This window comes from Montipora foliosa, chromosome 10 (genome assembly GCF_036669935.1).
Source record: "Montipora foliosa isolate CH-2021 chromosome 10, ASM3666993v2, whole genome shotgun sequence".
Taxonomy (NCBI): Eukaryota; Metazoa; Cnidaria; class Anthozoa; order Scleractinia; family Acroporidae; genus Montipora; species Montipora foliosa.
Window position 1 is genome coordinate 36,523,878 of NC_090878.1, and position 10,000 is coordinate 36,533,877.

Sequence of the window (10,000 nt, forward strand, 5' to 3'; positions counted from 1 at the left end):
TCATAATCATAATCAAAGGAGGGCATTTTAAATTTATTTTAATGATATATAAGTCTGGGCATCCAGAAGTCTGTATACTGCCATACTAATAATAAACATGTAAAAACTAGCGATATGTTAAATTACCGACGATTCCGCTACCTCATGAAGCCATTATCAAGGAGTTGGAAATGAATATGCGAGTTCATAATAGATATAAAATAGTCCAAATTTGCACAAGTGTAGATGAACTAGACAAAAGCTTGTGTTTTCACGAGCAGTTTTTCAGATCGCTTAGCGAGTGACAACTGAAAATTCCGTAAAAACAGTTCCTTTCCCAACTCGCTTAAAGTTAAGTGAGTCGCCAAATTTCAATAGAATTCTCATTAAATTTAAGCCACCAAACCAGGTAGCTTAAGCGAGTTGGCAATTACTTTCGGCCAATGAGGGGTCGCTTGCAGTTATCCAAATCGGAAGTACGACAGTCGTATAAACTCTTGTTCTTAGGCCATCGTAACTTGAATAGGAAAATAACGCAAACAGCGGTGATAAACATTGTATTCCAACGCATTTTTTTGATATAGAACTTGACGTAAACAGTCTTGCTACTCTTATTATTTTATTGTTGCATTGGCACGTGCTCTTTCCTCATTGATTCTTACCCGTGAAAACACGTATCATTTTCAAGTAGCTGAACGAAGTCTGTAAACTAACCATTTTCAGGAATGTTAAGCAACACAACGGCTATCGTGAAAACACGGCCAAAGACTTTAGCACGGAGTGAATCTGTTTGCACGTTCAGCCGTGGTCTTAATTGTTTGATGTAAAGCATTTCGTAAACCGGAGACAGTCCAATTTGTTTATGCATTCCTTCAACACTCTAAAGCAGCTGAGGAGGTCCTCAGGGACAGCACCCGCGTGGTCTTGATCATAATGCTTGCGTACAGAAGATGACGTACTATTGTGGCCATCCACGCGTGTATGTACATGGACACGTGTGTAGCCAACATAGCTACCTGTATCGCGCAGGTTGCATTGCCGAAAGTGGTACACAACGCACTGTTGATTAACCAGCTGTGGTTTAGCCAATTTTTCTACTGACAAGGATGAGTTGGACTGTAGTTTGGAGCTTGAGACTTAAATCTTTCAAGTGAGACTTAACAAAGTTAGCAGAATCCTGGGCCCGGCTGTTTGAAAGCCAATTAAGTTAATCCAGGATTAGCGTAAACTTTTGTTTCATGTTTTCAACTTTTTGGTGAACGTTCCTTTTCCCTTTTTTGGTTTTTCAAGATTGCCTTCTTCTAATGTAAAGTTTTCGCGAATATAAGCGTTGAACAGCATTTAGTAGTAGAGAAATGCACCCCTTGGCTCATTTTTCAGCTGGATTTAGAGTTAATCGGCTTTTGAACAACTGGGCCCTGGTCCTTAAATGGTACGAGTACCCAAGTCACGTTATTTCTCACCATTTCTACCGATGCCTGCGATGGATGCTGGTCAATAACTCATGAGTTGACAAAGGGATTAATGGTAGAGTTGATAAGGTGTTGCGTGTACTTCAAACGCGAGAACAGGGACTTTAAGCGTTCACACTCCTCCGAGGCATAGGCTCACGATGAGGACAAACGGTACGCGCGATCAAGCATAGTTGTTAATAAGCTTCGTTTGTATCGGTTGTCGATGTGACTATGGTAGTGGAGAAGTACACCAGTACTGGTAGGCTTGACGTAGACCTTAGTCTCGATTTGGGGCTCTCGGTTTAAGAGGTGGGTGCCGAGAAAGGGAAACATTTCATCCTTTTCAATCTCCATCGTAAAACTGACTAAGCCTTTTCAGATTCTGCTCCGAAAAAGCTAAAATGTTGCTAAGAAACAGCCATAAAGTTACTTAAAAGTTGCTCAAAAATTTTTTAAAGTTGCTCGAATATTTTTATATTTTTAATACAGCATGTCTAATTTTAATCACAATTGTTTTGTAATCAACATTAAGGTACAACTAAGTAACTAGTTACAACAAATTAGGCAACCTTTAGTTGAATCTAAGTGGCTAGTTACAAAAAGTTAGACAGTAAGTGTAACAAGCTCGTTGCCAGGGCTTCTCGTGGGGGGCGCCCCCTGCGAGAAGGGAAAAGCCCTGGCAACGAGGTTTAGGCTACCCAAACCCAATTCTTGTAATTAATTACCACGTCCACATGATACCCATTCAAAGGGTAAGATATGAGTTTTACTAGAAAGATGTTTAGAATTTTAATCAAGACAATTTTAACTTGTTTATTTGAAAAAAGGGCGAGTTATTGAGCATTTTGGTGCAAAATAGCCCAAAAGTTACCAAAAAGTGCTAGTTTTTCGGAAAATGCTAAAACGTTGCCGAGCAGAATCTGGAAAGGCCTAAAACTGACAGCAGGATGGGCGTGGTTGAAGGTGTTTAGGAAGTCCGTAGCTGTACTTATATCAGGCATAACAGTGACAGTGTCGTCAACGTATCTGCGGTAATAAGCAGGGAGCTTTCGTTCCAGTTTTAGTTTTTCTTCCAATGATGACATAAAAACGTTAGCAAGCAAAGGCTTGAGGGGGGACCCCAGGGCTATTCATTCCATTTGCTCATACATGGCACCAATAAACTGGAACAACTGTCCCTTGGTGGCCACGCTCAAGAGATCAACAAGGTTATCTTAGGAGATGTTTAGATCAAGATTAAGCTTACCAGTACTGGTTTACTTCCCCACTATCGTAAACACGTCGACAACCAATACAAACGAAGCTTACTAACAACTATGCTTGATCGCGCGTACCGTTTGTCCTTATCTTGAGCCTATTTCTCGGAGGAGTGTGAACGCTTAAAGTCCCTGTTCTCACGCTTGAAGTACCCCTAACACCTTATCAACTCTACCATTAATCCCTTTGTCAACTCATGAGTTACTGACAAGCATCCATCGCAGGCATGGGTAGAAAGGGTGGCAAATGACGTGACTCGGGTAATCATACCATTTAACGACAAGGATTCTGCTAACTTTGTTAAGATTCAGTTGAAAGATCTAAGTCTCAAGCTCCAAACTAGAGTCCAACCCATCTTTGTCAGTCGAAAAATTGGCCAAGACCACAGCTGGTTAATCAACAGTGCGTTGTGTACCAATTTCAATATAACATGTGCGATGCAGGTAGCTGTTGGCTACCCACGTGGCCATCTACACACACCCATTGATGGCCATAATGATGCGTCATCTTCTTTGCGCAAGCATTATGATCAAGACCACGCGGATGCGGTCCCTGAGGACCTCCTCAGCTGCTTTAGAGTGTTAAATAAAGAAATGCATGAACAAATTGGACTGTGTCGTTAACGAAATGCTTTACATCAAACAATTAAGACCACGGCTGAACTTGCAAACAGATTCTATCCACGCTAGAGTCTTTGTCTAGCTCTTCTTTACCTAGCCAATTTGGATGATTTTATATCTTTTATGAACTCGGATATTCATTTCCAGCGCCCTGATAATGGTGTCATGAGATCGCCGAGAAGTCGGAAATTTAACATTATATCGCTAGTTTTTACATGTCTGTGTTTCTCAAAATCACTAATAATAATAATAATAATAATAATAATAATAATAATAATAATAATAATTATTATTATTATTATTATTATTAGTAGTAGTAGTAGTAGTAGCAGTATTATTGTATTATTATCATTTTATCGTTATTTTTTGATAATAAAATAATATACAATGTATTCAACTTTTAAAAAAAAGGAAAAAAAGTAAGGATTGGAAACACTATACAGTGTTCTCCCCAGGTATTTCATGCCAGGCGGGCCGCCTGGCTTGATTCGTTGAAAAATCGTTGCCGCCTGGCTTAAAACAAGTGACCTTACGTAGTTTAACATCTAAAACTGGGATCCTGTCCATAGTTAAAAAAAGAAAAACACTCAATAAAGATACTGAAGCATTGTCTAGTGTTTTCTCATTGTGTTTTCTCGCAATTGATAAGGTTTCAGCTCATTTACCCTTCCATGAAAGGAGATGAAACTTGTTATCCGCTCGTTTCATTGAACGGCAGCCGTCTTTCAGTTTGCCGTAAATTCAAGGGCACTTTACGGATATTACATGGAATACTAAACTCAATTCCCACGTGCGTGGAAGGTTGTCAAAAAATGGCGGCTTCGACAAACTCAGGATCCTCTGAACAGAAACGAAAAGCTAGTCAAAGCAAATTAAGTTCTTTTTTCACCCTGGAAAAGAGATATAAGAGTGTAAGTAATTTGGATGAAGAAGTCCACCCTCGGGAAGCAACGCAAGGTCCGTCAACATCCACAGATTCCAAACACCGAAAATCAGGGTTTGATCCAACGTGGCTGAAGGACCCTTGGCTCCTTAAGACTAACGAAGATGATAATACTAAATAGTGGTAGTGGTATGTTGTGCGAGTTGTGCAGAAAACACAATCAAAGGGCCCAAAGAGTAAGGCAAGGATGTGCTGTTTGGGTGGATGTTTCATGTTTTTAAGTTTTATGTTTTCCTAGACAGCATGACAATTCGCTTTTGCTATTTTTGTAAGTCTTAATTTTGTATGGTAGATTCAGCTTCCGACAGAATGCCCCCTGGCCTTCCCAAAATCCTGGGGAGAACACTGCTATACAACATTAAGAATTAATTATAAATCATAAGCGTACAATCAGTGTGTGTGTCAATAACGATTTCGCAAATACATTCCTTGCGGCTCAGATGTGATCAACTAGCTCTTGCAGCAAGTACAGTGTTTTAACATCTACGTCTACATGTTCCAGCACTCGGCAAAGTCCCTTTTTGACTTGTGGCTGTTTCTGCTTAGGTGGCCTCATACACCACAAGGCTTTTTAGAGACATCACCGCCAGGCCGGCCACTTCTGCTGGAGAGAAAAGCACAGCCACAACACCGGGGACTTTATCCCCTACTCTTCTCGAATACTTATGAACATATATTATTTGTGAGACAGGGCCTACGATTTATAGTCCGTATCCGAAAATACTTGAAAGTCTAACCATTTGCAGCACTTTGTTTTCAGTTATTTTAAGATCCTGAGTATTGATCCGGCCGGGGTTCAAATCCGCGACTTCCTGCGAGACAGCCCGATGCTAAACTAACTGAGCCACCGGTGCGTGGTTTTAAATTAAGACCACGAAGAAGAAAATTTCAAGTTAAATGAATAAAAGTCCTGAAAGAAAAAAAGAATAGATGAATGCTTTCGATCTGTAAATCTGAGTCAACGAAGTCTAGCTGTCGTCTTCTGGATCTTTTGCCTCTAAAGCATAGTATCGCAGAGCGTACGATAGCAAAAGGAACTTTAGATCTTATCAAAGAAATTGCGCATGAGTAACGTTCTCCCTTCTTATTTGCGATTAGCTCCGCAAGTCTGCTGTGGTACTTAACACACTCATCCGCCATTTTGCCTGTGGTCGTGAAAACTAAGGGAGTGAACGTCCCCTTTTCGATCTCCATTACTCTTTCTACATACTGCCTCTTCTTCTCGTTCTCATGCTTCTTATAGATCTGCTTAGGAGTCAAGTCTCTGCAAGAGTATATATTGGAATGCAAATCTCTGTCTCGTCCAAAAGCCTCGGGCGTGTATATCCAAACGTCTCCCCAGTGAGCTCCTCAAGGACCGGCTCTACTTCCACATCATTACAGACCATCCCTAGCATCTCTGCTTCCAACTCACGAATTTCGTTATGGCGCTGGATAATGAACCCGCTGCGCTGACATACCCTTGCGTGATCCACGCTAAACTGAGCACCGCATGCGCAGATCATGGGTGTGTCTGTTATTTCCCGGTCGTATCGTAAATTGATTGCATCTCTAAATTCCTTCTTATTCAGATTATAATCTAGCTCTTTGTGAATCACAGTCAACCAATTTATATGATCCCTTCTCTGTATCTAACTCAACAGCTCTCTTATCTTTTGTCGGCTGGGAGCTGTTCACCTCTTCTAGCCTCTTACTTAGACAGTCATCTTTTTGTTTTCCTGTGCTCAGTTGCAGTGTTCGAATTTCTGAGTCATCTGGAGGCTGGTGCTCTTGCTCAACAACTCGCCTCACGAGCGGATTAGTAACTTTGATTGAAGTCTCGAATTTAGAACATGAGGTCTCATTCAGGGCCTCCCATGCGCACAGGGACACCATAGAGGTCGCTCTCTACTTTAGTGTGAGTGTTATGGCCAGTGACAGCTGGTATGAGAACCTCATTAATCGCGCGCTCAAGAGGCTCTAACAATTCTGCCATATCAGGTAATGTTCTTAGGAAATATGTTCAACGGTGCCGCAAACCAAATGATAATGATAATGATAATACGGAGAGAGCTGAGATACTTTGTATGAGGATGTTTGGTATAGCGCAGAATATGGTGGGTTTGATCCAAAACAACATAAAACAGTGGAAGACAGTTTTAACCACTGGAGGTGAAGCTCTTGGCGAAGTTCATATCAGAAGAGGAATATTTCAAGGAGACAGCCTTTCATCCTCCTTTTTGTGATATCGCTCATCCGGGCACTAACAGTCGTGCTACGAAAAGTAAAGGCGGGATATGATCCTGGCGACGGGAAAGGAATGACTAATCATTTGCTTTTTATGGACGATCTTAAGAAGCCATATGGTAAAAATGAAAATCAAGTTGACTCTCTTGTCCCAAGTGTGCAATCCTATTGATGAAAAGCGGAAAAGTGTTCCAAAGTGAAGAAATCAAGCTACCGGGGAATAAAAAGATGCGATCACTGTATGTTGATGAGAATGAAAACTACAAGTATCTTGGGGTGCTAGAAGCGGATGATGTAAAACATAGTAAAATGAAGGACAGGATCCAGAAGGAATATTTTCGTACAGTTAAGACAATACTAAACTCCATACGGGAAATACGATGAAAGCAATAAACTTTGGAGCAGTTTCCATTGTAAAGTACGAGGCAGGAATTGTTGATTGGGTCAAGGAAGAGCTGGAAGTAATGGATCGCAAAACACGAAAGCTGATGACTATTTATCGTGCATTACACCTGCAGGCTGATGTAGATCGGCTGTACTTTAAAAAATCAGAGAGGGGACGTGGAATGATCAGCATAGAAGAATGTCAAGTGAAGAAGCTATGATTCTCGCAGTTTTGAACGCAATTTTTGCAATTACGTAAAGAAGCCTGAAAAATTCAGGAATTCAAAGGGGTTTGAACCCGTGACCTCGCGATACGGGTGCGACGCTCTAACCAACTGAGCTATGAAGCCACTGACGTTGGGAGCTGGTCATTTGTGGCTTCCAATGTTCCCGTGAGAAATGACTTAAACAAATTAAAACAACAACGAGCAGTATTCTCGAAGGGAAAGTGTAGGTATCTATGGAGTTCAGGAGGGAGATAACAAAGACTGCCCTAAGAAAGGTTTAGAGTTCTTTATTTGGGAGATGGGTTTAGAATTTGACGCAGGGAAGATTGATAGAGCCCACAGGGTTAGACAGAAAAGACAAGATGGCAGCCATGCGATCATAGTGAAGTTCAAGAATTAAGGGTTTTGAGGGTCAATAAACGGCGTTGGAGGGGATGGTTTCACAGTTTACGAAGACCTTACTTTTGTTAACCGAAAACTTTTACAGATGGCAAGAAATGAGCATAAAGATACTCCGGTGTGGACGATCGACGGTAAAGTATTTCTCAATGTTAATGGACGCGTTCGTCCAAACATCCCGTCGGAAGATAAAAGAAGGTTACCGCTCTACCCGCATGCCCGCTAAATGAAGTTTAGGAAATTCATTCTCATTAGTTTTATGGCATTTTGGAGCCCCAAGCCTTGGCAGTTGCATAGTTTATAAAATATGATCCCTGTTCTGATATGATTTTGTCATTTTTCTTGCACTCATAATTTCTCTATACACTTGAGCAGCCGCAGGAGGTGAGCTGTCTTCTATTTCTTCTATTCGCTAATATATATAATGGGGATTAGGTTAGAAGTTTACAGGGCAGCGATAGGCTTTTTCAACGATTGCTCTTTAATTAAATGTATTTGCTTTTCCTCTCTTATCTCTTATTTTTATTACCAGTCATATCTCAGTTATAATTTTTTACCTTTTTGTTGTTAAGCGGTGATAATGAGCCTGATAATCCTGGACCTACCCTAGTTCTTCATTTTTGAGTGGCCACGCTAATGTTCGGGGTTTAAACATAGCCGATTAATTTGATGAGCTTGTCTCAATAATTTGAAACAGAAACTTCATACTTTTAGTATCTGTGAGACATGGTTAATTTATTCAATTTCAAGCGATTCTTTTGACATTCCAGGCTATTGTCCTATTATGCGCTTGGATACGTAAGGGATGGGAGGCGGTACGGAGGTGTTGCTTTCTCAGTGTCATCCCATTTGTTTAGAAGTCAATGGGCTTAAAATGTTATGGATAGAAATGAAGATTAATGCACTAACTTTTTTTTGTGATGTCTGTTACCGTTCACCTTGTGTAAATGCTCAAGCCAACATTAATTTTCTTACGAATTTGCAATGTAGCGTTGATAGGGCTTTGTCTAATCCCCAAAATGCCCTCGTACTTCTTGGTGATTTCAATGCTCACTACGATCCTGTCAATCCGTCTCAGGGAAGCCATCTTGATGCACTATTTTAACGCTGGATGGAATGTACCAAATCGCATCAAGTGATTAGAATACCATTCTCGTCGCCAGAGCCCTCTGTTTCTTTTGGTCACGTGGTCGGCGAAACGAAAGGATCTGGTCGCATCCAAAAGTTCGTTTGGACACCATTTAATAAGATAAAGTAACATCCTGTACTTGAATTTTTAGTTTAAAACAGGGTTTTCTTTAAAGGTCTAAACTGAACATTCTTTTATCAAAGGTTCTAAATATTTTGGTTCCTGTACTTGGGTGTTAACAATAGATTATAAAGGCTTCTTGGTCCATTAATCCAGCCAATGAAAAACACATGTTTCTATGGAATGTTGTTTCTCGCTCTTGACACCCCAAATAAAGTTTCATGCCTGTCTCGCAAGGGGCACTTCAAAGTCATTGTATTCTCTGCTGCCATGGTGGTCAGAAATAGAACTAAAAATTTAAACATGAAAAATTTTCAAAGTTCAGGGTAGAGAGTTATAATCACACAGGATTTGATATCGTCATGGAAACTCTAACGAGTGATGGTGCCCCTAGATCCTGAATCTTAAAACTCGTTCATGTTTAAATTTTTGGTTATGAAGTATCCAGTAACTTGTTCTTTTTCTAGTAAAAATATAATTGCCATTTAACTCTCTGCTGATGACCTAAATGAAGTTCTTCAATTCTCCTGGGTATTTTTTCCCTTCGAATCTATTTTATTATCTGCTCTGTCACGTGGCATAGCTACCACGGAACTGAAAACCTACTTTTTGTGTCCTACGAGACACTGAAACACTGAGACATGGGACATTCTATTTCATGTATTACGACTGAGCGCAACCCGATTCTGTATCACACACTTGCTTCATGGTTTAAAACCAGTTAAAGTGACTGTGGAGGTGGTTGTTCCGGTTAACGTGTATAGGTACTTCAAACGGCTTTTCTATCAGTTTTCCTTCGCTACTCTTCTTCCTTATTTTTGTCACAGTGTAGAAGACTAAGCTATTAACAGAGCCTGTTTTCCGCCAGGCAACAATTCGTCACATAAAACGCGTCACGCAGAGTTACAAAGGTTCCGCCTGTATTAAGTACCCATGAACGCTTTGAAGCCTCACATATCCCCCACTTTTTCTCGAACTCCAAGATTCGTGTTCTCCATAAAACGTCACCAGCAACACAAAAGACAAGATACTCGTTGTCGCAAAAGAATTGCTAAGATGACCAGATAAAAACGTGGTATGACGATTACACTGCACCCCACGGAAATGTATTTGGGCGTTTCGTCGCATTTCTTTCCATTGCAATCCTGCTTACATTGCTTAGCATGTGAAGGTGCATGCACCAGAGAGACACTTCTGTCTACAATATCCGACGTCACTTGTGCACTTCATATGACAGTTTTCACATATTTGAAAGCAATTCT

General features: G+C 40.6%; 1 protein-coding gene and 1 pseudogene across 1 annotated transcript in view; one reads left to right on the plus strand and one right to left on the minus strand.

The window, feature by feature from the left end:
- LOC137973914 (neuropilin-2-like) overlaps positions 1 to 10,000 on the plus strand; it is an 85,793-nt gene that overhangs the window by 34,063 nt on the left and 41,730 nt on the right. The window lies entirely within an intron of this gene.
- LOC137973915 (uncharacterized) lies at positions 1,061 to 2,434 on the minus strand (annotated as a pseudogene).